Raw genomic sequence first — 25,997 nt, forward strand, 5'->3', positions numbered from 1 at the left:
CAAGTGACAGGAAAGTAGGACAGCTCTTCTAGAGTAAAATCCTTCCTGGTGCCCTGCAAGTCATACCATGTGGGTGCTTACTTGCCTTGCATGCGTGTAAGGTTAAACTTAACCAGAGAGTAGCTACTATATTTTCTATTATTAGCATAATTCTGGATGTCTCTTAAACCATCCCAGGGGATGCTTTCTTGTACTTAAATAAGATTTTGAAATGACCTCAGATATTAATAAGAATCAATCAATGTCCTGATGTTGAGTGCCAATGGTTGTCATTCTGACATGAGTTTTCTGCAGCTACAATGAAATCTAGTTCTCTGGGAAAAGCATACAGTGAATATGCTGAAATATTGTATTTTTTTCCTGAGGCATTATATTGCTAGAGTTTGAGGCCTTATTTTATTTTTAGAATTAACTGCGGGCAGTTTCTTTAATGGACAGATCTCCAGAGACTGAACTTGCTTTGGAATTTGATGCTGAGCACAGATTTTTTGGTTGAGTGTGCTATCCATTCATGTTTGATCTAAGCAGTACGGAGAATTGGCTTAAAAAAAAAAAAAAACTCTCAAAATATTTGCCCAGAAGTGCTGCTTGCTCTTATCAGGGATGCACCTGGTCCCTGCAGTGGTCACTGTGGAAACTGTAGAGAGCTCAACTTAAAAGCTTTCTCATTGATGTTCACAACTTCCCAGTTTAGAGATGGTAACACTATCTTTTTTTTTTTTTAAACCCTTACCTTCCGTCTTGGAGTCAATACTGTGTATTGGCTCCAAGGCAGAAGAGTGGAAAGTGCTAGGCAATGGGGGTCAAGTGACTTGCCCAGGGTCACACAGCTAGGAAGTGCCTGAGGCCAGATTTGAACCTAGGACCTCCTGTCTCTAGGCCTGGTTCTCAATCCACTGAGCTACCCCACTGCCCCCTGGTAACACCATCTTTAAGGATTTTTTTTAAGCTCCTTTGAAACAACCTCTTAAAATGTAAAATAATAGCACCCATTTTTATCTTGAGTCTGGGAAATGCATCATTGTAACCAAACACCCAGCAAACCAAAATCCCAAATGGGAGAAATTAGAAATCTCAAATGGCTCTACCATTTTAATTATTTTTTCCATGCCTCATGTTTTTCTCAGTAGGCACAATGAACAGAGTATGAGGCTTTGAGTCAGGAAGATCTGAGTTCAAATGTGACCTCAGAAACCTATAAGATGTATGATGCTGAGAAAGTTATGTGAACTCTGTTTCAGTTTTCTCAACAGTTAAAAAATGGGAATAATAAAAGCACTTACCTTCCAGGTAGTCGGTATTGAATGATATAATATTGGTAAAGTGCTTAGTATAGTTCCTGGCATATGACACATGGTTCAGAAATGCTTGTTCTTTTTCTTCTCTCCTGTAAAATTAAGAGTTTAGATAATCTTTAAAATCTCTTTAGCTTTTAAAATCATGTTTGATATAAGAGAACATATAATTTAAAAATGCATCTATTGGGGGTAGTTAGATGGCATTATGTTAGAAAATGAGGTGATTAGAATTTGGAAAGAACCAATACAATACTTCCCAGCTATGCAAATAAAGAATTGACTAACACATTCTCATTGCATGTGGCATTCTGGTGGGAAAAATGACTCAATAATTTTAACTAGATGTATTGTAATTATAGAATAAAATCTTTATGTAAGGTTCATAGAATGTTTTCTTCACAAATTTCTTTCAGAAGTATACAATGCAGGCATTATTATCCTCATTTTAGAGAGATGGTGAAACTGAGGCTTGGGAAATTTACTTAGCCACAACCACACAGTTAATAAGTGTCATAGGAAAATGGTGAAGAAAAGTTTCTCCAATGTATGTAAATCCTTGTATAGGTAGTAAGGGTTAGAAGCAAGACTAGAAATAGAGTTCTCTAACTTCAAACCTAGCCTTCCTCCTTCCCCTATAGCAGATAACTGTGTGATCAGTAAAACGTCTGAGACTGAATTCTGGGTAAGAAAATTCAATTTATTGACTAGGTTAGCAATAATCAATAAATTAATTGGCCAGAATATCTCTTTGTGATCAAGGTCAATGAGTCTTAAGTCATTTAAATACAATTTTAAAAGCTCATTAGTCAGTCTTCCCTTAGATGTCACAAGGCATCTAATTGGTAAATACCTAAAGAGGAGGTGGGTTAACATTTTTCAGTCTTTTCCTGATATCCTCATGATGATAGATGAAGTCATATGCCTGATCACAGCATTCTAAAATCCTTTCTGGTCTCGATGGAGAAATTGTTAGGTCTGGTTTTGATTGACTTTTATTATTCATCCCAGTGGGGATATCAAGGACATGTCTCTCCCTGGACATATTTGGTTGGAGCCAAATTTGTTTACCAAAACAGATAAATCTTAGATTCTCAATCTTAATTATCTTAATTTTAGAGGATGCTCTGGGGCAAGGAATGTGAGGGTATTCCTATGATTGTCAGGACAAAGGAATGAGGGAAAAGGCTTGAAAAATACAATGCTATAAAGCAGTATTAGAAATCAAAATAGTATAGTATTAAAGATAAATCTCAAATGTCAACTGAGTAATATACAGTCCTACCTATCTCCACCTCTTGTGTTTCTCAGCCTCCTTCAAAACTCAACTAAAGTATTATTTCTTAAATAATGCCCTACCTAATCCCTTTAGCAGTTACTCCTCTTTCCTCTAGTTACCTAATATATACTTTGTGTGGAGAGACAGTGTGATATAGTAGATAGAAAGCTGGTCCACAAGCTGGGAAAACCTGACTGAAATCCCTTTTCTGACTGGGGAGATCACTTCATTATTTCTCAGTTCCCTAGACCAGTTGTGTCAAACTCAAATGGAAACAGATCCTCATGGGCTGCATATTGACTTAGAAAACCACAAATTGACATTATCTATATCTAGATTGTTTTATTATTATTTTGTAAACAATTCCCAATTCCATTTTTACTTGGTTCTACCATATTGAGTTTTGCCACCTATCCCTGCTTTACAGCAGTAGTATCAAACTCAAATGGAAACAGGTCCATGTGGGCTACTTAATGACCTAAAAAACAACAAATTGATATTATCTATATTGTATTATTTATTTTGTGTAGCATTTCCAAATTCCATTTTAACTTATTTCTATGATATTGAGTTTGTCACTCACAATCTTACTTTATCTCCAGAAAGGGGGGATTAACCTAGAGGAAATTTGGAATAGAATTATTAGATGTGTTTTGGTTTAATCCAAGTTTTTGACCTTACAGTTCTGGCCAACCTGAGTTTAGTTTTAAGGAACAGTGTAGGGAGGACAAGTGCCTGCACCAAAGACCACTATTAATGAAGGTACCTTCCCTTCTTGTCAAAAAAACCACAGAATGCCAGGATTAGAGACAATTTAGTTCAACCCTCTCCTTTATAGAGTAAGAAATTGAATCCCTGTAAAGGAATATGACTTGTCCATAGCAATAGAATTGGTAAGTGTGTTTAATACCAAGATTCCTGACCAATTGTCCCTAGTAGTCCTGAGTTTTTATTTGTTACCTGGTTCTAAACTTGTTGTTTCCTCATTAAATAGACCTCTTGCAATGGTATGGAAAGTCTCTTCTTTCATGCTAATTAGAAATTCTCCTGTAACATATATTCTTAAATGTCGAGTGACTTGACCAAGATCATAGTTAGTATATGTTAAAAGCAGAACTAGAAACCAGGTCTTTCCATCTGTAAGGCTTGTCTTTTATCTACCATGTAAACAGGACAATGTTTTTCCTGGACACATTTGATGACCTTGCCTGAGATTTGGATTAGATTCAAAAGCACCTGTGCACTTCTTCACAGTGATCAGAGGAATCATTTCAGCTATTTCTTGTGAAGCCAAGGGACACTTTTTTTCTTTTTCTATTTCTCTAAGGGTGAGGCATAGATGTTTACTTGTTCTTTGAGGCAGAGTGTGGCTGAATAATAATGATGATGATGATGATGATGATAATAGCAATGATAAATTACACTAGACTTTTTGGTGCCATAATTATTTTGAGACTTTAAAATTTTCCAGCTCCTTAAGTAGTGATATTCCAAATCTCTGTTCCTAATAGTCAATTAGTGTATTAATAATTCTGTTCTCTAAGAGGTAGTAGGTGCTAGATGCCAAAGACACTTCTTTATACCAGACGCATTTCATGGAAAAGCATAGGTATACAATGAAGACTGGTACTTGGAAAGAATCATCAGTTTCTTCACACATGCCCCTGGTTGGATACACAATAGTGAAAGAGTTAACTTAAATTAATTACTGTTTCATGGAAATAAAATCCTCCTTTTAGAAATGGGGTGTTATTTTCAGCTCCATGTGTGTAACTCCAGCTGCTAGATCTTATTAGCAATAAAAATGTTCATAGGAGATCAGTTACCACTATCAACCTTAATACCCAAAAAAGCAGTGGGTATACATTGATGGGATTAATTTTTTAACTCATACCTTCCATCTTAGAATCAATACCGTATATTGGTTCTAAGTCAGAAGAGCGATAAGGACTAGGCAATGGTGGTCAAGTGACTTGCCAGGGTCACACAGCTAGGAAGTATCTGAGGTCAGATTTGGACCCAGGACCTTCTATCTCTTGTCCTGGCTCTCAATCCACTGAACCACCCAGCTGCTCCAGGTGAGTTGAATTTTATGACATAGATAGCTGATAGAGGGAAAAAAGAAACATCAAGTCATATTTTTTTGCAAAATATAACTACTTGAAAAACAATTTTAGATATAGATATACACACATAACCATACTCATAATATAGTAATTAAAGTGAAGAATTACAAAATCTTGAAAGATACTGTAATTAGTATTAAATAATAGTGTGACTATTTTCATGATGGTTCATGGACAGTCAAAAAATGATCTGGTTGAGTTTGATCTTCCAAATAGTTATAGACATATACATGGGCATATACATAGGAGAGAGTGCTGAACAAGCCTCATCAGAATTCTGACATGATACAGCATAAGCAGATTGGAAAAGAGTACAACAGCTTAGTCCAGCCCTAGCTGGGTAAGTGGAGGAAAAAAACCAGCCCTTCAGAGTCTGGCTGGAATAGAGACCAGGTGATACCCAGCATAGGCAGCTGTGGGAGGAACTAGCCCAACAAGGTCCAGCTTCAATGAGATTGGGTAGAACCCAACTCCAGCCAGTTAAATGGAAGAGCTGCAAACCTCCACCTAGGAGGCCAACCAAGCCACCTCTTCAGAGTGCTCAATCTGAGACCCAGATGGCTGAGCAGATCCCAGGCATAGAACAAGTGAGAGATAACACTCTCTCCCCTCCAGGAAAGGAGCTAAGCTTTAGCATACAGACAAAATCAAGGGGAAAATCCACCCCCCCCCAAACAAAAGACAGAGAAAAGGCCTGATGCTAGAAAAAAAATTCATTAAGAGAGATGACCAAAATATGAGCTCAGAAGAGGACAGTAATACAAAAATGAAAATGTGTGGAGTCTCAAGCAAAATTTCAATGGATGTCAAGCTCGAAATGAAGGCCTGGAAGAGTACTACCCTTGAGGTTGAGATTTCCTTCTCCAAGCTAAAAAAAAAAGAATATAGAATTATTCAAGTATTTTTCTGTCTGTCTCTGTCTCTGTCTCTCAGTGTCTCCCCCCATCTCTGTTGCAATCAGTGGTTCTCAATTTTCTCTACTAGCTATGATAGGTCAGTTAAATTCCATTCACCTCCTCCCAACCTTAGGTTCACATCCAGGATTCTTCTACCACTCTCAGCACCAAATATTGAGACTTGGTAGGGAGGAGATATTCATACTCTAGTTCCAATTCTAATCATCTGTCATATTTTCTCCTAGGGCCAGGTTGTGAACCTTAGAGAACCTCAGGAAATCATTTAAACACTAAAGGAGGAAGGAACAAAGCTAGTAGCTAGTCACACAACTGTATAGGCTCCTATTATATTTTATTTTATATTAATGAAAATTACTCTTATTGTAGTGGTTATCAGGGTCCATATAACAAACTTTAGACAATTTAGAAATTGTCTCTTGCACTTAGCTTTAAACTATGTCTATAAAAAACAATTTCCAGGGGTGAGATTAGGGTCATTGATACCTATAGTATCTTTTCTCAAAAAAAATTAATTATGCAGCTCGGTAGCTCAGTATATTGATAGCCAGGTCCAAAGATGGGAGGTCCTGGATTAAAATTTGGCCTCAGACACTTCCTAGCTATGTAACCTTGGGTAAGTCTCTTAACCCCCATTGCCTAGCTCTTACCACTCTTCTACCTTAGAACCAATACACAGTATTTATTCTAAGACAGAAGGTAAGGGTTTAAAAAAAATTAATTAGTTTGTTACATTAAAATTCCCAGGTACCTCCCTTCCTCATTTTCCTCCCCTTATTAGGGAAGGCATCATTTGACAAAAAGATATATGTAGAAATAAAACTATGCCTTGCTTGTTTCTATTTATCATTTCTTTCTCTAAAGATGAACATACATAAGATATTCTTTAAACAGTATTTCTATGTATAATATTCTTTTAGTTCTACTCATTTCACTCCATAATTTCATGTAGGTCTTTCCACATAAAAAAAAAAAACACAAAAACTATCATTTCTTATGACACAGTAGTATTCACTTATTTAGCCAGTCCTCAGTTGATGGGCATTCCATTGATTTACAGTTCTTTGTCAAAACAAAGAGAACACCTATAAATAGTTTAGAACATATAAGTTCTTTTCCTTTTTCCCTAGTCACCTTAGGAAATAAATCTAATAGTGGTATTGCTGGATCAAAAGATATACACAATTTTATAACTCTTTGGGCATAATTCCAGATTGCTTTCCGAAGTGGTTGAATCAGTTTGAAGATCCACCAAGTATATTAGTGTTCCCAGTTTTCCACATCCCCTCCAACATTTGTCATTTTGCCCTTTTTCCATTTCAGCCAATCTGATAGGTGTGAGATGGCATCTCCTTACTTGCCCCAGGAGGACTTTTTGCAATGATGGGATACTGTGATTTGCTGGAATGTTCTTCCTTATATTGAACCAAAATCTACTTCCTTCTAATTATACCTATTAGTCTTCATTATCCTCTTTAGAGTTCTATAAATACAATCTTCTTTCTTTGTCACATGATTACCTTTAATAGAATGGAAGAAAACATGCATGTGCCCTCTAAGGCTTCTCTTGTCCAGAGTCAGCAACCCCAATTTCTTCTATCATGGGATATCTTCTTGAACTTCCTCCAATTCCACCTCCACTCATGCCCCAGTTTGCTAATGTCCCTCTTTAAACATGACATACGAGAGAGAATACAACACTAAAAGTGTGCTTTGATCAATACAGAATATAGTGAGATGATTATTCTTGACTTGAATACATCTTATCATAGATGCTTGTTGAAGTTTTGATCTTTCTTCAAGGTCCAGGCATCAATTTCTTTTTCTCTTAATTTTGTACCTCTCTCCTTCAGGTATCTGATATTTTAGCCAAACTGACTATTTACTATTCGTTGACTTCATCCTGTACAAGTCCCAAGAATACCTTTCATTCCTATAGTATACTACCTCATCAACACTTGTTGAAATCTTTTTCAGTTCAGATATCTCTTCCATCATAAAGTTTTCCTTAATCTTACCAGTTGAAAATAATTTCTCTGTTATCAAATTCTTTGCTCTGAAATATTTTTTATGCATCATATTTTTGTGGGCAGTTAGGTGACACAGTGACTAGAGCACTGGGTTTGGAATCAGGAAGATTCATCTTCATGAAGTCATATCTGATCTCAGAAACTTATTAGCTGTGTGACCATGGGCAAGTCATTTTAATACTAGTTGCCTCAGCTCTTCATCTGTAAAATGATCTGGAGAAGGAAATGGCAAACCGCTCCAGTATCTTTATCAGGAAAATCCTGAATGGGATCATGTAGAATTAAAAATATCTAAACAACAGGAGCAAAAATTTTGGGGTATGTTATATTTCCCCCTTTTAGATCATGGGAATCTAAATAGCATAAATAACAAGCTGGATTTCAAACCCATGTCTCTTAATTTCAAATCTGGCACTTTTATCATCACAGTGTCTATTTGAAGAGAAAGACTGTGCCCCTTTCCCTTTTTTTTAGTGCCTGAAATAATTCTTTATACATAGTATACATATACTATTGATAGATTTTTTTTGGTATTACTTAGCTCTATCTTGGTACATAGTAAGCATTTGATATATGTTTGAATTAAAATGAATCAGTCATATTTTATCATTTTAGTTTTAGATCCTTCCACAAAGTATTCAATTTTGAAATCTTTATAGATGCTTTACATATGATAACTTTCCTTTAGCTGCTATACCCTTCAGTGTACTCTTCCTTTCAGAAGTCTTCTCTTTAGACTTCATATAGAATTTTTACTTTTAATATTTCAGTCCCACATTTGGCACAAACCTTAGAGTTTTTCCAAAAATATACTCCAATAGACCTGGATGAAAGCAATTCTCAAGGTAGTTACAAAGTAGTAAAAGCACAATGAGGTTAAATGCAGCTGGCAAGGTGATTCCCTGGGGTCTCAAGAATTCTCTACCATTATTTTAAAACCTTATTTCATGTTGCCTTTGCCCAGGGGACCCACAGTTGTGTCCCAGATCAGTTTACCCGGGAGTAAAGTTAACTCAGTGTGTCCCAGGTCTATATCACAATTTGTTTGTTCACAATAGTTCTAGCTGGTATTGGTAGCATATAAGAAGCTAAGTCCTGCTATTCCTATTCTACCAGTATGCTGGCCCACAGTATCACTTTATTATATATTATATTATATATTATTTTTATATATATTATATATTATTTTTCACCGTACTTATTTGTATGTGTGCAACATCCTATACTAGAGTATAAGCTCTGGAAAAGCTGAGACTTATGCCAGTTCAATTCTCTGTAGGCAACGAGTTCTTAATATGTTATCATGTTTGTTAAAATGACTCCAATTGTGTTTATCTTTACCATATCATTTATTTCTCCTTCTTTCTATTCACACCATTCTTGGACATAGTTCAGACCCTCATGACATCTCATTTGAGCTATTATAGTAACTTAATTGATCTCACTTTTTCAGTTGTCTCCCAATTGCAGTACATCCCCACCCAGATGCCATATAAATGAGTCTGTTAGGCAAGTAAAGACCTTTCTAACCTGGTTCCATTCTATCTTTCCAGTGCCCTTGCTCTCTATTATCTTCCACCCACTCTGTGGACCAGCTACATTGCTCTATTTACTACTTGTCACACGGGACCCTTCATCTTCCATCTCGGTGCCTGAGCACTGTCTACAAGCTGCCTCTCACCTCCACCTTCTTAATTTCTTTGTCTTTCTTCATGACATCTCAAATCCCACCTTCAAGAGGAAGTCTTTCCTAATTTATATACTTTTTTAGTGCCTTCTACTGTTCATACACTCTATGTCTTATATGGAACTTTTAATTGTTTTATTCTTCATTAGAATGTAAGCTTTTTGGGGGGCAGCTGGGTGGCTCAGTGGATGGAGATTCAGGTCTAGAGATGTGAGGTCCTGTGTTCAAATCTGGCCTCAGACACTTCCCAGCTGTGTGACCCTGGGCAAGTCACTTAACCCCCATTGCTTAACCTTTACCACTCTTCTGCCTTGGAATCCATATACAAAAGTATTGATTCTAAGTTGGAAGGTAAGGGTTTTTAATTTAAAAAAAAAAGAATGTAAGCTCTTTGAAGACAGACTTAGCATAGTGCCTGGCCTATGGCAAACAAGAAGTGCTTATTGTCTGATTGTACTCTGTTTTTCTATTATGACTTTTTTTGGGGGTATTGAATTATTTTGAGAATTTATTTATTTCTTACACTAAAGTTCCCAAATAGCTCCCTTCTTCCCCTCCCTGCACAGGACAAGGCATCATTTAACAAATATATATATGAATATATAAAACTCTGCCCTGTGTGTTTCTATTTGTCTTTCTCTAGATTGTTACTTTCAAATGAGTAAATATCCCTTTCTCCATTCTATCCTTAGGCATTGTGTTAACTTGGGTGTACAAAACACAAATAATGCCTAGTTACACCTTGAAGTAAGCCCATGCTGCACCTTGAGTTTTGTCTTTCATTTTTTTAAAATTATTCCTTTATAAAGACCCTTACCTTCTGTCTTGGAGTCAATACTGTGGATTGGCTCCAAGGTAGAGGAGTGGTAAGGGCTAGGCAATGGGGGTTAAATGACTTGCCCAGGGTCACACAGATTTGAACCCAGGACCTCCCATCTCTAGGCCTGGCTCTCAATCCACTGAGCCACCCAGCTGCCCCCTCTTTCATCTTTTCTGCTCATAAGCAATACGGAGAAATTGCCAGGTACACATTTTGTATTGCCCATTCGTCTGCCTCAGCTCCATACATTATGTGAGCTATCCCATGTTGAAAACAGGGCAGAGTTGGACAGCACCATTTCTATAGCTGAAATCTTCTGTGTAATTGAGGGAATTGCCCATGTTATCAGGAAACATTTTTATTTCACTGGATTAAGGAGGCAGAGTAAAAAAGTGAAAAAGAGTACTGGCTCTCCAGTTAAAAGACAAGGGTTTAAATTCCTTGGCTTGGGCTGACTGCCTCTATGACCTTAGGCGAGGCACATAACATCCTGGAGACTCATCTTCCCCAATTCTTGAATGAGGGCGTTGGACTAGATGGCTTCTGTCGTCCCTTTCGGGTCTAGATCTGTGATCTTGTGCTGTATCTGGGGGATTGCTGCCATTTCTTCCATCGCTTTGACTGTAGGGATCTAGAATTGAAGTGCATAGACATTAAGGTTTACATTTCCTGGGAGGGAAACAAAATAGGTAACACCTAAGGGTTCCCTTTTGAGAGAGATTTCAATTCCAACCCACTTCAAGGACCATTTAGTAACCTGATTATAAAGTCCTGATTTTGTTGCTCTTCCTTTAGCTTCCTGCCATTCCTAAATAGACTCTTGAGAGCTATATTAGCAAGTACTGCTGCCATGGTTGCCTTGGGTAAGTATAAAGAAAATTCTGCAGGTATTATTCATTTGTGAAAAAGCGGCCATTATCACAGTATAACTGAGTGTGGAGAAATACTTGCTGCACCTTCCAGACCACGCTGATCATGCCTCAATAATTGGCCACTGGGTTTTTTGTCTTCAAAACAAGGTTTTTGAAGCTATTCTAGCCTATGTTTGACTTTCAAGACCTGTATATTGTTCCCATTATTCATATAGTGAAGTAACACAGTGTACTAGAAAGGCCACTTAGTAGAGGAATCAGAAGTCCTGGGTTTAAATCATGGAGAAAACTATATAACTAAGGCTGGGGGGCAGCTGGGTAGCTCATTAGATTGAGAGACAAGCCTAGAGATGGAGGTCCTGGGTTCAAATTTGGCCTCAGACACTTCCCAGCTGTGTGACCCCGGGCAAGTCACTTGACCCCCATTGCCCAGCCCTTACCACTCTTCTGCCTTAGAACTAATAGTGTAAACATTAAATTAGTCTCTACTGATAAAAATATTATATTTTATGAGGTTTATTAAAGATTATTAGAAATCAAGGATAAAGAAATACAAAATAAGAAAAGCACATGCCTAGGGCTGATTAGCCCATTCACATTTCACTTACTACATCTTGCATGCTGAGTAGAGAGATATGTGTGCTTAGAAGCAGAAGAAGAGAGAGCTCTTGGGAGGCAGAGAGCCCTTTAAATACTAAATTGTGTTCTTGCCCAGGTGGAGACTCAGGTGAGATTATAAGGAATTCTGTGGATTGAAATCTGGGGCTCAAATCTCCATTTTTACATCCCCCTGTGATCCTATTGGGAAAACAGTTTCCCCAAAGGATCATGGATACATAATCAACTTATAGATTGAAATAATTTATGAATAAAAAGAAAAGAGAACAAAACCAATAATTGCTAGGCACATTGACAAAAAGCCAGTTAGGGGGCAGACCCTTTTGGCATGAAAGTATACATACAAAACAAATGCATTCAAACCCCACACCCAAAGTTCATTCTTGGTCTTTCTCGTGCAGCTTGTGATCTGTGGAGTCATCTTCATTGTGTCTTCTCCAAACAGTTCAGTTTCTGGATTTGGAGAGGTATCATGTTTCTTAACCTAAAATTTCTCTCTCAAGGAATTTAAACTTTGCTATTTAAAATAATAATAATTATACATCCCCCTGTCCCCCAAAGAGGGTGATTGAAAAACACAGGGATCACTTAGGGATGCTTGGCTGAGTTATGAGGTATATGAATAAATTGTTAAGAGAAATAAAAAAAAAACATCAGAAAAAATCCAAATAAAAAAGATAATTTCTGGATGAAATATAGACTATCAAAGTCTTCTGTGTAAAAATTCTAAGTAAAGGAAAAATAAATCTATAACAGGTCCTTGAATCAGGGCCCGATTAAAATGATATAAGCAAATAAGCATTTACCCAGTCAGTAGCCAGGACTACAGAAAGTTGCCACATTATGAAAGACAGAAAAGGGACTAGATTATAGGAGCCAAGTAGGAGCCAAGTAGGAGCCAAATTTGAGATACTCGTCTAAGTATTTTCAGAGTGTGGATACAAGGAAGGCCTACGTCTTAATGTACGTTAAGTGTCGCGACCTTGAGTCTTCACACTAGGTTCAAGTCCTTTGTATTGGCTTAGAATTTATTAACCCCATTGGGATTGATTGGTCTCTTTGACCTTGCGCTCGATTGGCACTGTGCAGGTTAACTTTGTGTTTCTTTGGCCCTGTGCAATGGCTCTTTTGTATATCTTGTCCTGGAATCAGACAGAATCATTAAGCAGGGTCCCATAATTTTTTAAAATAATTAATGGCATCATTTTTATAGTCTCACGCTTTTGAGGCATGTATTGACATTATAGCAAATATATTTTAAACTTATATTACTGCAAAATCAAAAAAGTTAAAGAAAATCTTGATACTGGTGACATGGGCTTCAAATATAAAAAGGAGAGAAAAAATAGAAGATGGAAATAGTATATTGCACATGCAAGAAAAATATAATAAGTTTTTAAATTAAAAAATATAGCTTATAATCATTGACACACTGTGTCAGCTATGAAAATATAGAATACAAGGCTTTCTCACCAAAAATGAGATCCCTTTCCTCTTCATTCCTGGCCATGATCCACTGTGAGTACAAGCAAATGAATTTTACAAAGTAACAGTTTTTTATAAAGAACAGTAGTTCAAAATCCCCAAAATTCACAATAGCCCAATTAATTACAATGGCAAACAAACCCACTATCATATTTCACATAAGTTGCTGTATGGAATTTTTTAAAAAGTCTATGAACTGATGGATATTTGTCACAATTTTTTTAGGCATAGCAAATCTTTCAACCTTGGCAAATACATTTTAAAACAAAATAGAACTTATTTGGGTCTAGAACATCATCAAGAAATCTATATATCATTACAAAAATGTGGCAGAGGAGTCTAGGAAAAACCCAAACCTCTGTACTGTTGATGTTGGGTAAAGTGAGCTGAAGAGTTATAAATGAGAGATCCTCCTCTTTTGAGAGTCATCCAGAGGGGTACAATGCCCTGGGATTAACTTCCCAGTTCCTTTGGTATGAGACTGTGATATCCCTCCATTCACATTTTTACAAATGTGGGAGGTAGGGATTATAATTGTATTTCACTTCAGCTACTAAAATGGACCTTACCTCCTATTAGGGGCAGGCAAAATGACCAGAGATTGTTGGAAAAAAATCTAAAAATCATATCTAAAGACCCCTTAAAATCAACGTGAGATATTTAGCTCATTAAATTTTCCAAAGGTTGTTATACAATTTTAACCAGTTTTTATAAAGTCCATCTGTTCTCTATGTGACAATTTACAAAGTCAAAAGAGAAAAGGGGCTGTTTTTTATATAGGCTTATTCAATAATATTTGTTCAGTATAGTTATAGGGGAAAAGCAACAGCATATAACAGTAGTTAAAACCCAGTACATTAAAATGATTCAGTGTGACAGAATAGTATTGAATGCATTAATATATGAACTTAAAACCAACAAAATTAAATCTTAAACAAAACAATCAATAAAATGGAATAAAATACAGAGATTTTTATAAAACATTGGAGTCTGAAATGCCTTAAAAATATAACCTCCAGTCTCTTTAAAGTTCCTTGGGTTCCCCCCCCCCCCCCAAGGCCTTAAACTCCTGCCTTGGCTCAGCCTGAGCCAGAGTGGTTTTGAGTTAAACTCCTTTCCTTCTCTCCCTCTCTCTCTCTCCCTCTAATAATTTCTTCCTCCTGTTGTAATTAAATCACCATAAAAAACTCCATTCTGACTTGAGTGTTTCATTTAGGATTTTATAAATAAAATCCTTGGCTACCAATAATTATTATATTCAGTCTCAACCCCTAAATTTTAACCATAACAATACACAGTATTGGTTCTAAGACAGAAGATAAGAGTTTCAAAAAAAAAATAATATAACTAAGGCTGGGCCATAGGCCTTTGACCCAGGACACTAGCATTGGGTGTGGGGTATGGTACCTCATTTCTGGCCATCTGGAGATCACTATCCATGTACCTCACAATTGGAAGAGGTCGATATCCCTGTGCCTTGTGCTGATGATAGTCCTCTGCCATCTCTGTTGTAGAGCATAATTCTCTTCTGCATCAAACTTTACTCTGTATCATTACTGTTATTTTCTTTACCCCAGGTTACAAAATTCATAGTTATAACTTGAGTAAAGCATGGTTATGCCACTAAAACTACCTATGAAAATTTAGTCCAGGATTTTAAGCAAATGGAGCTTAGTGTTGTCATCAGTAAAATAAAATAAAAACCAGATCATATAATGTCTATTAGGGTTCATTGCTAGGACTTAATGGGTCTTTAAAGAAGAATTAGATGAATTGGTCAAAGATCAATCAATTTATTTATTAAGAAGCTCTTATTAACAAGCATTTATTAAGGACTTGCTATGCATCAAATACTATGACAATAAATGAAGATGTAATTAATAAAGCACCACAGCCCTTGCCTTCAAGGACCATGTTTGCAGGTAAATATATATAAAATAGGTATCAATAATTTTTTTGGAGGTATTAAGAACTGAGATTAGGAAATTCCTTTTTGTCAGGAGCAAAATTTGCTTTTCCTTAAAAGGCATTAAAACATGGGGGCAGCTAGGTGGCTCAGTGAATGGAGAGCCAGGCCTAGAGACAGAAGGTCCTAGGTTCAAATCTAGCCTCGATGTGTGACCCTGGACAAGTCACTTAACTGCCATTGCCTAGTCCTTACGACTCTTTGGCCTTAGAACCAATACATAGCATTGATACTAAGATGGAAGACAGGGGGTTAAAATAAAAGGGCATTAAAACTATTAATAAGAGTCAACTGGCTCAGTGAACTTAGGGCTCAGGCAGTTGATATAGCTTCCCGGTGATCGTAACTCAATTAAGTTGGCCTTCAAAGAATCAAGAATTGCTTTTCTCAACTTTCCTACCAACCTGGTCAACACATAGTTGCAATACTCGGCTGTATTGGTGCTGTAACCTTGCTGAATATCCTTTTTTTCTACATAATTTAGAAGTTACCTACAGAGGTACATAGACTCCCTTATGCAGAGAAACAGGAAGGTAATCTAGATGACTGGAGACCCTGTTTCTTGACACCTGCTTGAAGATGTCTCCAAAGTTTTTGAAGGAATGTTAGGTAAAAAGTGTAATCGAGCATGTTTGGTTTTGTACCAAAGAATATGAGTAGGAGCAAAAGGAGGAAATTAAATTTAAAAACATTTAGATTTCATGTAGGGAAAAGCTAAAAAACTTTCTAATATGCAAAGACAGAATGAACTACCCCTAGAGATAGTTGCTTCCTTCTTTAAAAAAATTTTTTATTCTTAACTTATTTTTTATTTTATTTTAACATTAATTAGTTAAAGTGTCTTGAGCTTTAGTTAAAATGAGTTTAGAAATTGAGTTAGTAAGTTTGTTATTCAGTGGTTACCAGAATGCTTGACACATTGTAGGTCCTTAAGAAATATCAATTGATTGATTCAACTTAATAAATATCAAAAGAATATATAAAAAAGCAAAAATAAGATTTTATATGAAACTGTAAAGTTTTGTTATCTATAGCTTGTTTTTTAAAACAATAATTCAATTTTTGAAAAATCAGTTACCTTTCTACCTTAAAGCAGAAGACTGGTAAGGGCTGGGCAGTTGGGATAAGTGAGTTGCCCAGGGTCACATACAAAGAAAGTATCTAAGTATCTAAGGTCAGATTTGAAACCAGGTCTTCCCAACTCCACATCTGGCACTCTAACCACTGTGCTCCCTAGCTGTCCCAATGATAAAAATTTAAAATAGTTGTTTCAGCCCTGTCTTGCTCGTCTATGTCCTCTTCTCAACTTTCTTCCAAGGAAAGAAACAAGCCTTAATTAAGTTCCCACTATGTGCCCAGCATTGGGCTTGGTGATCCACAAATATTATTTCATTTGATTCTTACAACAATCTTGGAAAATAGGTGCTATTATAATTTGATTCAGTTGAGGAAATTGAGGCAGACAGAGGTTAAGTGACTTGCCCAGGGTAACAAAAGTAGAAAGTGTCTGAGGCCAAATTTGAATTCACATCTTCTTGACTATAGGCCCAGAGCTCTATACATTGCATTCCTGAACTGCCTCTTTTCTTTTCTGTTTATTTTAATGACTCATTAATGATCTTTTTTTCCTTTTTCCTTTTAATTTTATTACAGCTCCCTTTCCCAATTCTCCCTTACTGGAAAAAGATCCCAGTTGAAACAAATAAATAAAATCAAGTAAAACAAATTTGCACATTGGCTTTGTCTGAAGACTTGTTTCTCAAGTTCCATTATTTCTGTCAAGAGGCAAGAAGCCCAATTTATCATCATTTTTTGGAACCATGATTGGTTACAATGTTGATAGTGGTTTTTATATCTTTCACAGTTATTTTTCTGTAGAATGTTGCAAGTCAAATGAATTCAACAAAAACTCTGTGCCAGGCACTAAACTAATCCCATAGAATGTAAATAACAGCAAAAATAAGGATAGTCCTTGTCTTCGTGAAACTTATATTCTAATGGGGGAAGACAAACATAAAAAGAAGCTGGATGTGGGAAGCAGGATAACATGTCTATGCAGAATATCTGCATGGCCATAAAAAAGTCTAGAGTTAAGAGTGGAGCCTGGAAAAGAGTAAAGCCATAGCTGGCTTGAATACTTTACTTAAAACAGAAGTTGCATCATCATATAAATTGTTCTAGTTCTGATCACTTCACTTTTCATCATTTCATACAAATTTCCCCAGGTTTCTCTGAATGTTTTCCTCTTATCATTTCTGGTCTCTTAGATTTGCAACCTTAGCTCTATCTTGGACTCATGACTCTCCTTCATCCTACATAACCAATCAGTTGCCAAAATGTATCTAACCCCTTCTCTCTACTTACATAGCTACCACCTTCGTTCAAGGCTTCTTTTTCTCTTACAACAGATTCTAAATTTGATCCTCAGGTTTCTAACCACTCTGGGCATTTATTCCAGATAGATGCTAAAGCAATTTTCTTTAAAAAAGTTGATGTATCTCCCCCCTCAATTAGTTCCAGGGGATCTTTAGTTTTACTTTTAAAGCCCTTCTCAATATTAACCCAAACTCTGTTTAGACTCACTATACTTGCCTATTTGTTTCACACAACTCTGTATCGATCATCTTCTTGCCCTTACAATGGAAATTCTTCATGTCTAGAATGCACTTTCTTTTTATTTCTGCCTAACAGGGTCCTTTCTTCCTTTGAAAAGCAACTCTAACACCATCTTCTGCATGAAACCTTATTTTTATCTCCCCAAATGTTAGCATATTCTCTCCTAAACTCTCATGTATTTAATTATTAGAATATCCTTAACCTTCTTCATTTTACATTTATGTTGTTTATTTTTTATATAATTGTCTCCACCATTAGAATATAGGCTCTTGTGATTAGAGATTATTTCATTTTTTACACTTTTATCCTCAGGGCCTGTACATAGTAAACAATAAATATTTATTGATTGATTGTTTCTTTTTCATTAATTAATTAAATTAATTTTAATCGGTTGTTTCTTAAAGAGGAGAGAATAAACATTTATCAATCACCTACTATATGTCAGACACTGTGCTAAGCCCTTTACAGATATCTCATTTGATCTTCAAAAACCCTGGAAGGTAGGTGCTGTTAGTTGAGGAAATTAAGGCTGACAGAAGTTAAATGAATTGCTCTGGGTCACACAGCTAAGAGATACCTGAGGCAGGACTTGAACACTGCACCACATAGGTGTCCTCATTATGGAATAATATTTCTTTAAATGTATATCCTGTAATCTTTTTAGCCATTTGCTAATCCATGGACACCTACTTTGTTCTTCAAATTTTTTTTTGTACAAATGGATCTTTTACCTTTTTCTTTGATCTCTTTGGGATATAAACTTTATAATGGTATTGTGTGGAATAAGAATATGATCCATTTCAGTGAATTTTGCTTTCCAGAATGATTGAAGAGCTTCTTTGCAGTTCCAATTTGTTATAATTATGATTATTGTCATCATCATCATCATCATCATCATAAACATTTATAGAGTCCGCTAAAATTTGGAAAGTGTATTACATAGAGTCATTATCTAATCTGATCCTTACAACAACCATTTAGGATAGATGTTCTAATTTTTCCCTTTTAATATCTGAGGAAACCAAGGCCAAGAAAGATTAAGTGACTTCCTTAGAGTCACATAATAAGTGTCTGAGTGGAATATGACATCATATTTTCCTGACTTTAGGTCCAGCACTTTATCTTCTCCACTACTAAGCAGTCCTAATGTGTCTATGCTCCTACAGTGACTTCTATAATTACTGTTTTCCTTTTGCCATTTTTGCCAGTCCTATGGGTATGAGGTAACACCTCAAAGTTTCTTTAATTCCAATTTTTTTATCATTGGTGATTTGTAGTATTTTTCTTATGGTTGTTGATAGATTGATTTTCTTTAGAACTATCTATTTATATCCTTTGAGCATTTATTTATTGGGGAATAGCTCTGCTTAAGGTATACTGTATAAACTTTTGTAGAAGAATAATGCATAACAGAATTAAAATAGTAGAGACCATAATAAAACACGAATTTTTATTTTTGAAAAAACAGAAAACCATGGACTATAGGTCAAAACTAAATATAGTTATTCTGGCTATGTGGCTTATTTCTTAATCTCCTACTTTTTCAAATGTTTATGTAGTGTTTAACCACAAGAAGGATGCTTTGTGGGAGTTCTATATGCTTTTTGTGAGTAGTGGCTCACATTTATGAGTCTTTTTTACTAGAAATTTTGTTGATATTTTAAAGTAAATAGTAAAAAACAATTATAAAAATTATATAACACACAATTAAATAATTCCAAGCAGGCTATTTTAAAAGTAGATCTATTAATTTAACAGGAAGCAAACTAGACACAAATTGGACATTATTGTAAATATGGATTCAAAGAGTTGACAGAAAAGTTCAAGGTCTTACATTTGCTTTTGTTTGCCTTCTGTGAAAAGTTAAGAAATACAAAAGTTTTCATTAGGTCATTACCTAGTTACACTTTGGATTTTTCTTCCATATGTCATAGCTCTATAATTCAAGGCAAAATTATATTTTCAGTCTTGAAAAAAATTGTTAGAAAGATTTTAAATCTCTAAATTGATTGTAACTCTTTGGTAAACCAAGTAAATTTTTTTTTCTTATTGCTCTAAATAAACTCCAACATGATAAGAGAACTCGATCTGTATCAAAGATATTTGATGTAAAGATTTTTTAGTTAATTAATGACCTTATTTTAACTGCATTATTTTTGTTTGTGTAGAAACTTTTAACTTTCACGTAACCAAAGTTGCTTATGTTCTGTGATCTTATCTATCCCTTGTAGTTATCAAAACCAATATCTTTCCTTCTCTCTTCTGCTAGTTTGTTTATAATGTCAACTTTTATATCAATGTCTTCTATACACTTGAAATGTTTTTGTGGCATATGGTATGAGATGTTTGTCTAATTTGTACGTAATTGAATCATAGCTTTCTCAAGAGATTTTAGTCTTACCCGTTATTGGTGCCCATAGGTCGACTGAGCATTATATTCTTGTGTTTTGTTGCTTCTGGCTTTGTTCTATTGCAGTGTCCATTTTTTATATTACTTAACTAGTGCTACCAGTACCAGATAGTTTTATTGATTACTTTTGTGGATTTAATTTGAGATGTGGCACTGCTAGGCCCTCATTCTTTCTTTTTTTCTTCATTATTTCCCTTGAGAACTTTATCTTTTTATTAGTCCAGATGAATTTTATTATTTTTTCTACTTATCCAAAATTTTTGCAGAATTTTAAAATTAATTTAGGTGGTAATGTTTTTATTGTGCTAGCACCGTCCATTTTCTCCAATTATTTAACTCTTTCTGTATTTCTGTAAAGAGGATTCTCTACTTTTCTTTATATAATTCCTGTGCATCATTTGACAGTAGGACTCCAGTCATTTCATACTATGTTTCATAAGTTATTTTGAATGGAATTTATTTTTCTGTCTTTCTTGCTTGTTTTACTCATAATATATAGATGACCTGGTGATTTTTGTGGGTTTTCTTTAAATCCTACTATTGAACTTAAATTTTTAGTTGACTCTAGGGTTTTCCAAATAAAACATCTTGTCATTTTAAAAAAATGATAATTTTGTTGTCGCTTTACCTCTGTATAGTCTCTTTACTTACTTTTCTTAGTTTATTGTTAATGCCAGCATTTCCAGGGCTTTATCAAATAATAGGAATGAGACAGTAATTCATAATTTATCCCAATCTTAATGGAAAGGCCTCTAACATTTTTCTGTTGCTAATAGTGATAGCTCATTTTATATGTAAGTTGCATTCATAATATTAAGGAATGGTCCATTTATTTTTGTGCTTTTTGATGCTTTTAATAATGTGGTATTGTACTTTGTCAAAAGCTTTTCCTGCATCTGATGCTCCAGTCAAGTAATTTTTCTTTTGGGTTATTAATGTTGTCTATTATGTTTATGGTTTCCCTAATATTGAACCAAAACTGCATTCTTGGTATAAAACCAACCTAATCATAGTATACAATTTTCTTAATATGCTATTGTAACTTCTTTAATATTATTGGTGGCATATTTTTTAATTTATGCTCACTAGTGATATTGATCTATTATTTTCTTTGCTTTATGTCTCCCTGGATTAGATTTCTGGAACTAAATTTGATAGCTAGAGTTAAGTAGAATCTCTTTTCTTATTTTTGCAAACAAATCATGTAACATTGAGAGTGATTGTCCTTTGTGCCTTTGTTAGGATGTATTTATATCTTTGTTACTGAGTTTTTTCCCCTCTTTTGGTAGTTCCTTTATGGCTTGTCAAATTTCTTTTTCTGAGATTGAGTAATTTATCCATTTCTTATTCTGTTAATCTGTCCTTTAAATTTATGCAAATATGCATCCATTTAATTTATTTAAAAATAGATTTTATTGATATATTTTGTTTTTACATTAACTAGATTTCTCCATTTCCTTCCTCCTCTTATCTCCCAGAGACCAATCTCTTGTAATAAATAATTTTTTAATAAAAGAAAAAATGAACAAAAAATTATTAAAACCAACCACAGGGGCAGCTGAGTGGCTCAGTGGATTGAGAACCAGACCTAGAAATGGGAGGTTCTAGGTTCAAATATGGCCTCAGATACTTCCTAGCTGTGTGACCCTGGGCAACTCACTTAACCTTCATTGCCTAGCCCTTAACACTCTTTTGCCTTAGAACCAATACACCAGTCTATGACAGAAGGTAAGGGTTTAAAAATGAAACAAAAACAAAACCCAATTATACATAAAGTAAAATCTGAGAGTTTATTCAATGTACTATCTCTGTCGACCTTGATTCTTTATGACCAAGTTTTTTTTATGATTTTGCAACATCCAACTTGGGTGATTTTGTGGGCTTCCCCCCCCCCCATTTACTGTGGCCATTTTTTATACTGTTTTCCTGGCCCTATTCCACTTTGGGTCTGTTCATGTCAATTTTCCCATACTTCTTTGGATTCATTGATTTGTTCTTTCTCTCTTGGGCTGATTAAAGTGCTTAAAGAATTTCCTCTTAGGATTGCTTTGACTACATCCTCAAAGTTCTGGTATGTCATCTCATTGCCTTTCTTGAATAAAATTATCTATTTTTATGATTTGTTTTTTGATCCACTCATTCTTTAAGATTAAATTATTCAGGCTTCATTTTAGTTTGCATCCTTCCTCCAAAGGCCCTTTTATTGATTTTAATTTGTATTGTGCTGTAGTAAGTAAAGGATATGTTTAATGTCACTGGATGTTGTCAGTACCAAATAATTTCACATAGAATGAAAATTGACTACTTCAGCAGGAAAGGGTTTATTATTGACATGGAAATCTATTTTCTTACAAATTTAATTGTGAACAAATATGGGCATTTCAGTATACAAAGAAAAACAAAAGAGAAGGTACATGAAACCGTTATTTTGTTTTTAGTGCATTTAAAATTCATTACTTGATAAAAATCTTCCCTATCTGTATTCCCTTCTGAAATTTTCTTTGATTTGTTTTCTATATTTTTAACATTTTATTTATGTACATTTTTATTTTTTAAAATCTCTCTCACCATCAATTAATTTATCCCCTCCCATGCAAAATCCCTCCCTTGTAACAAATAAACACAATTAAATAAAGTAAACACATTTGTCATATCTTAACATGCATTATCATTCTGCATCTCTAGTCTGTTACCACTCAGCCAATAGGTGGAGAGATCATACTTTATCATCAGGTATCTGAAGCCTAGATAAGGCACCACATTGATCAGGATTCTTGAGTTTTCAAAGTTTGTTTCCCCTCTATTATTGTGTTATTATGTAAATAGTTCTCCTGGTTCTATCCACTTCAGTTTATCAGTTTTTACAAGACTTCCTAGGTTTCTGAGTCCGTCATATTTGTCATTGCTTATGGCACAATAATATTCAACTGCCTTCACATACTAAAACATTCCATTTTTCTCTAATGGGCTTATTCTGTGTCTTTATTTCTTTGAAGTAACAAAAAAGTGCTTTTTGTCTAAAAATGTTCTCTTTCTCAGTTTAATGGTGCCTTATATTTCATAAAGCCTTTCCTGATACTCTCAGTCTCTAATGCCTTCCCCTCCTCAAATTATCTTGTATTTATTTCATATCTATTTTGTATAAGACTACATACCTAGCCACATTTCCCCTCAAGAGCTTGGAAGCACCCAGGGCTTTTGTGTGCCCAGTGACTAGCAGAGAGCCTTTCTCATAGTTGACACTTAATAAATACTTGTCAATTCATAGAATGATTATTTTTGAGTATAGTTTCAAATTGCTTTTCATAATGATTAGACCAATTCATAGCTTCACCAATTGTACATCAGTGCACCTGTCCTCTCATAGCCCCTCTAACTATTGCTAATTTAATCTTTTGCTTTTTCCAACCATCTGAAAGGCATGACATGTAATTTTAGTATTATTTCAAAGTGCATTTCTTTTACTAATGATTTGAAACATTTTTTTCATATGGATGCTGATAGCTTCAATTTATTTATTTGAAAACCGAGTATTCATATTTGTTCTTTGTCTATTGGGAAATGACTTATTCATATATATGTGCATATATATTCACATACATATATATAATGTATTTGTGGCAGTACTTTATATCACTTGGAAATCAGACTTTAACAAAACATATGTAGATTATTTTTCCAAACATTTTATATAGATGGGAAACTAGCTACCTGGGTTGTACTACATTCATTTAAATAAGTGTCACCTGTGAGGAATTTGAGGTGTGTTGGGAAGTGAAATTTATAATGTTTTAGTAATGCCATATAACTTCTATATAACAGTGTTTGAGTAATTTTGAGTTATGAATTTAATGCAAGGGTTTTAAGAGCACTTACATATTTTATTAGTATTATAAAATCCTATTTAATGGGCAGATCATTTCCATCTACTCTCAACCCTTTCACCATGGCTTTTCAAGGCTTGTTTGGTTCCTCTACAATGCACTGATTTAATAGAATAATAATCCTTCCTTCTTTTATAGAACTCTTTACTGGAAAATCAGATGGTCCTTTACATTTATCATGTAAGCCTTCTGACACATCTATGAGCCAAACAAGTAATAGCACATCCATTTTAGTTATTAGCTTATCACTGAAAGGGAAAAATATTTTTTCAGAGTTTCTCTGATGATCAGTGACATGGCTGTTATGATTTCTTTGAAAACATGAAAACTTATTTGTAATCAAATTAGTTGTTCCATAGAATCTTGCAATTAGAAAAGGTTTTCTTTAGTTACAATGCATATATGAATAATTAATCTTGTTTAGGGTTTTCTTTAGTTACAATGCATATATGAATAATTAATCTTGTTTAGGGTCTCTGGAAAGTAGCCAGAAAGAGCTTAAGGCTCTCCAATGACCAATGACCAGTGACCATCGCTTACTAGCCAGACAGCCCATTATATTTTTAGACAAATAAAATTATTTGAGTGTTGTATCAAACCAAAAGATGCTTCCCTGAAACTTCCACTCTGAATTCTTCCTTCTATAACCAAGCATAAAAAGTATAATCCTCCTTCTACATGAGAGAGCTTCATATATTTGAAGAATGTTTATCATATTTCCTCTGAAATACTTCCTCTCTGGAATAGACATTTCTAGTTTCTTCATATGATTTTCCAATAGCATGATTTTGACCATCCTCATCATTCTAGAAATCCTAACTGGCCACTTCATCATGGCAGTTTACCTTCTAAAAAGTACTTATCCATATTATATGGGAAGCAGTGGCCAATTGAAAAATATATGAATAGTAGTTCAGAGGAGTTAAATGACAATGTACTCAAGATGAGGCAGCTAGTTCACTTTGAGAAATAATGGTATGAAATTGCTACATTAAAATTATTTTTATTTCCAGTTCCATAATCTTTCCTTTTCTTTACCCTTCCCATACCCATTGAGAATGAAAGATATATAGTATAACACTAGTCATGAAAAGCAAAACATATTTATGGTAGATGACATTATAAAGGATATACTGTGGAGTCCTTGGGTTTTGATTGGCCCCTTGATCTGAAAGAACATTGGACTGGGCATCAGAATATTGGCCCTGCTATTGATTACTGGTGGGACCTTATGCAAATAATCTTGAAATTTAATTACATCAACTGTAAAATGAAGGGAGTGACCTTCAAGGTCTTTTCTAGTTCAAAATCTGTGCTTCTATAAATTTATTTTAAACCAAGGACACTTTCCCAAATTGAAGTCAGTTAAGGTCAAATGTATTTCAGATTTAGGAAATGTAGATTAGATTTATAACACTTTTTGGGGAAAATAACACAGCTATTTTGGTTTTTCTGAAATTGACTGCATGGTGCACATTTTGAACTTTTGACTTGGAGTTATTTACTTTATCATTTTGAAGAGTATTGCCTAATCTTAGTTTACTTTTTGTGAAATTCACCAACATTTCTTCTAACTTGTCTTGCTATTATTATCTGTGTTCTATATCTTATACATGGCATGGCACATTCTACTATTGGTAGCATCTTTAATGAAATATAAAATTATGGTCCTTACATATCATTTCTTAGAATAGATTTTCCCTTTACTTAAGACAGCTGGAAATGTAAAACAAGAACTTTTGGAGACTGCACTAATCCTTATGGCACATTCACACATTAGTTGAGAAATTAATGTATAAATATCAATTAATCAATTAACAAGCATTTATTATATGTCTTCTGTGTACCAGGAACCATAATGTTAGGTATTAGGGATACAAAAGTGGAACAGTCCCTGAAATCGAGAAGTTTGCATCCAAGCAGGGAAGATAGTTTGTATATAGGGATTCTGAGAGATAGAAATAAGGAGATGGAACATTTTGGATAAGAGGGGCT

General features: G+C 34.8%; 1 protein-coding gene across 3 annotated transcripts in view; it reads left to right on the forward strand.

Moving 5' to 3' along the window:
* Window positions 1–25,997, forward strand: part of KCNK10 (potassium two pore domain channel subfamily K member 10) — a 202,995-nt gene that overhangs the window by 122,210 nt on the left and 54,788 nt on the right. The gene's annotated exons all lie outside the window — the stretch shown is intronic.

Source organism: Monodelphis domestica, chromosome 1 (assembly GCF_027887165.1).
Source record: "Monodelphis domestica isolate mMonDom1 chromosome 1, mMonDom1.pri, whole genome shotgun sequence".
Taxonomy (NCBI): Eukaryota; Metazoa; Chordata; class Mammalia; order Didelphimorphia; family Didelphidae; genus Monodelphis; species Monodelphis domestica.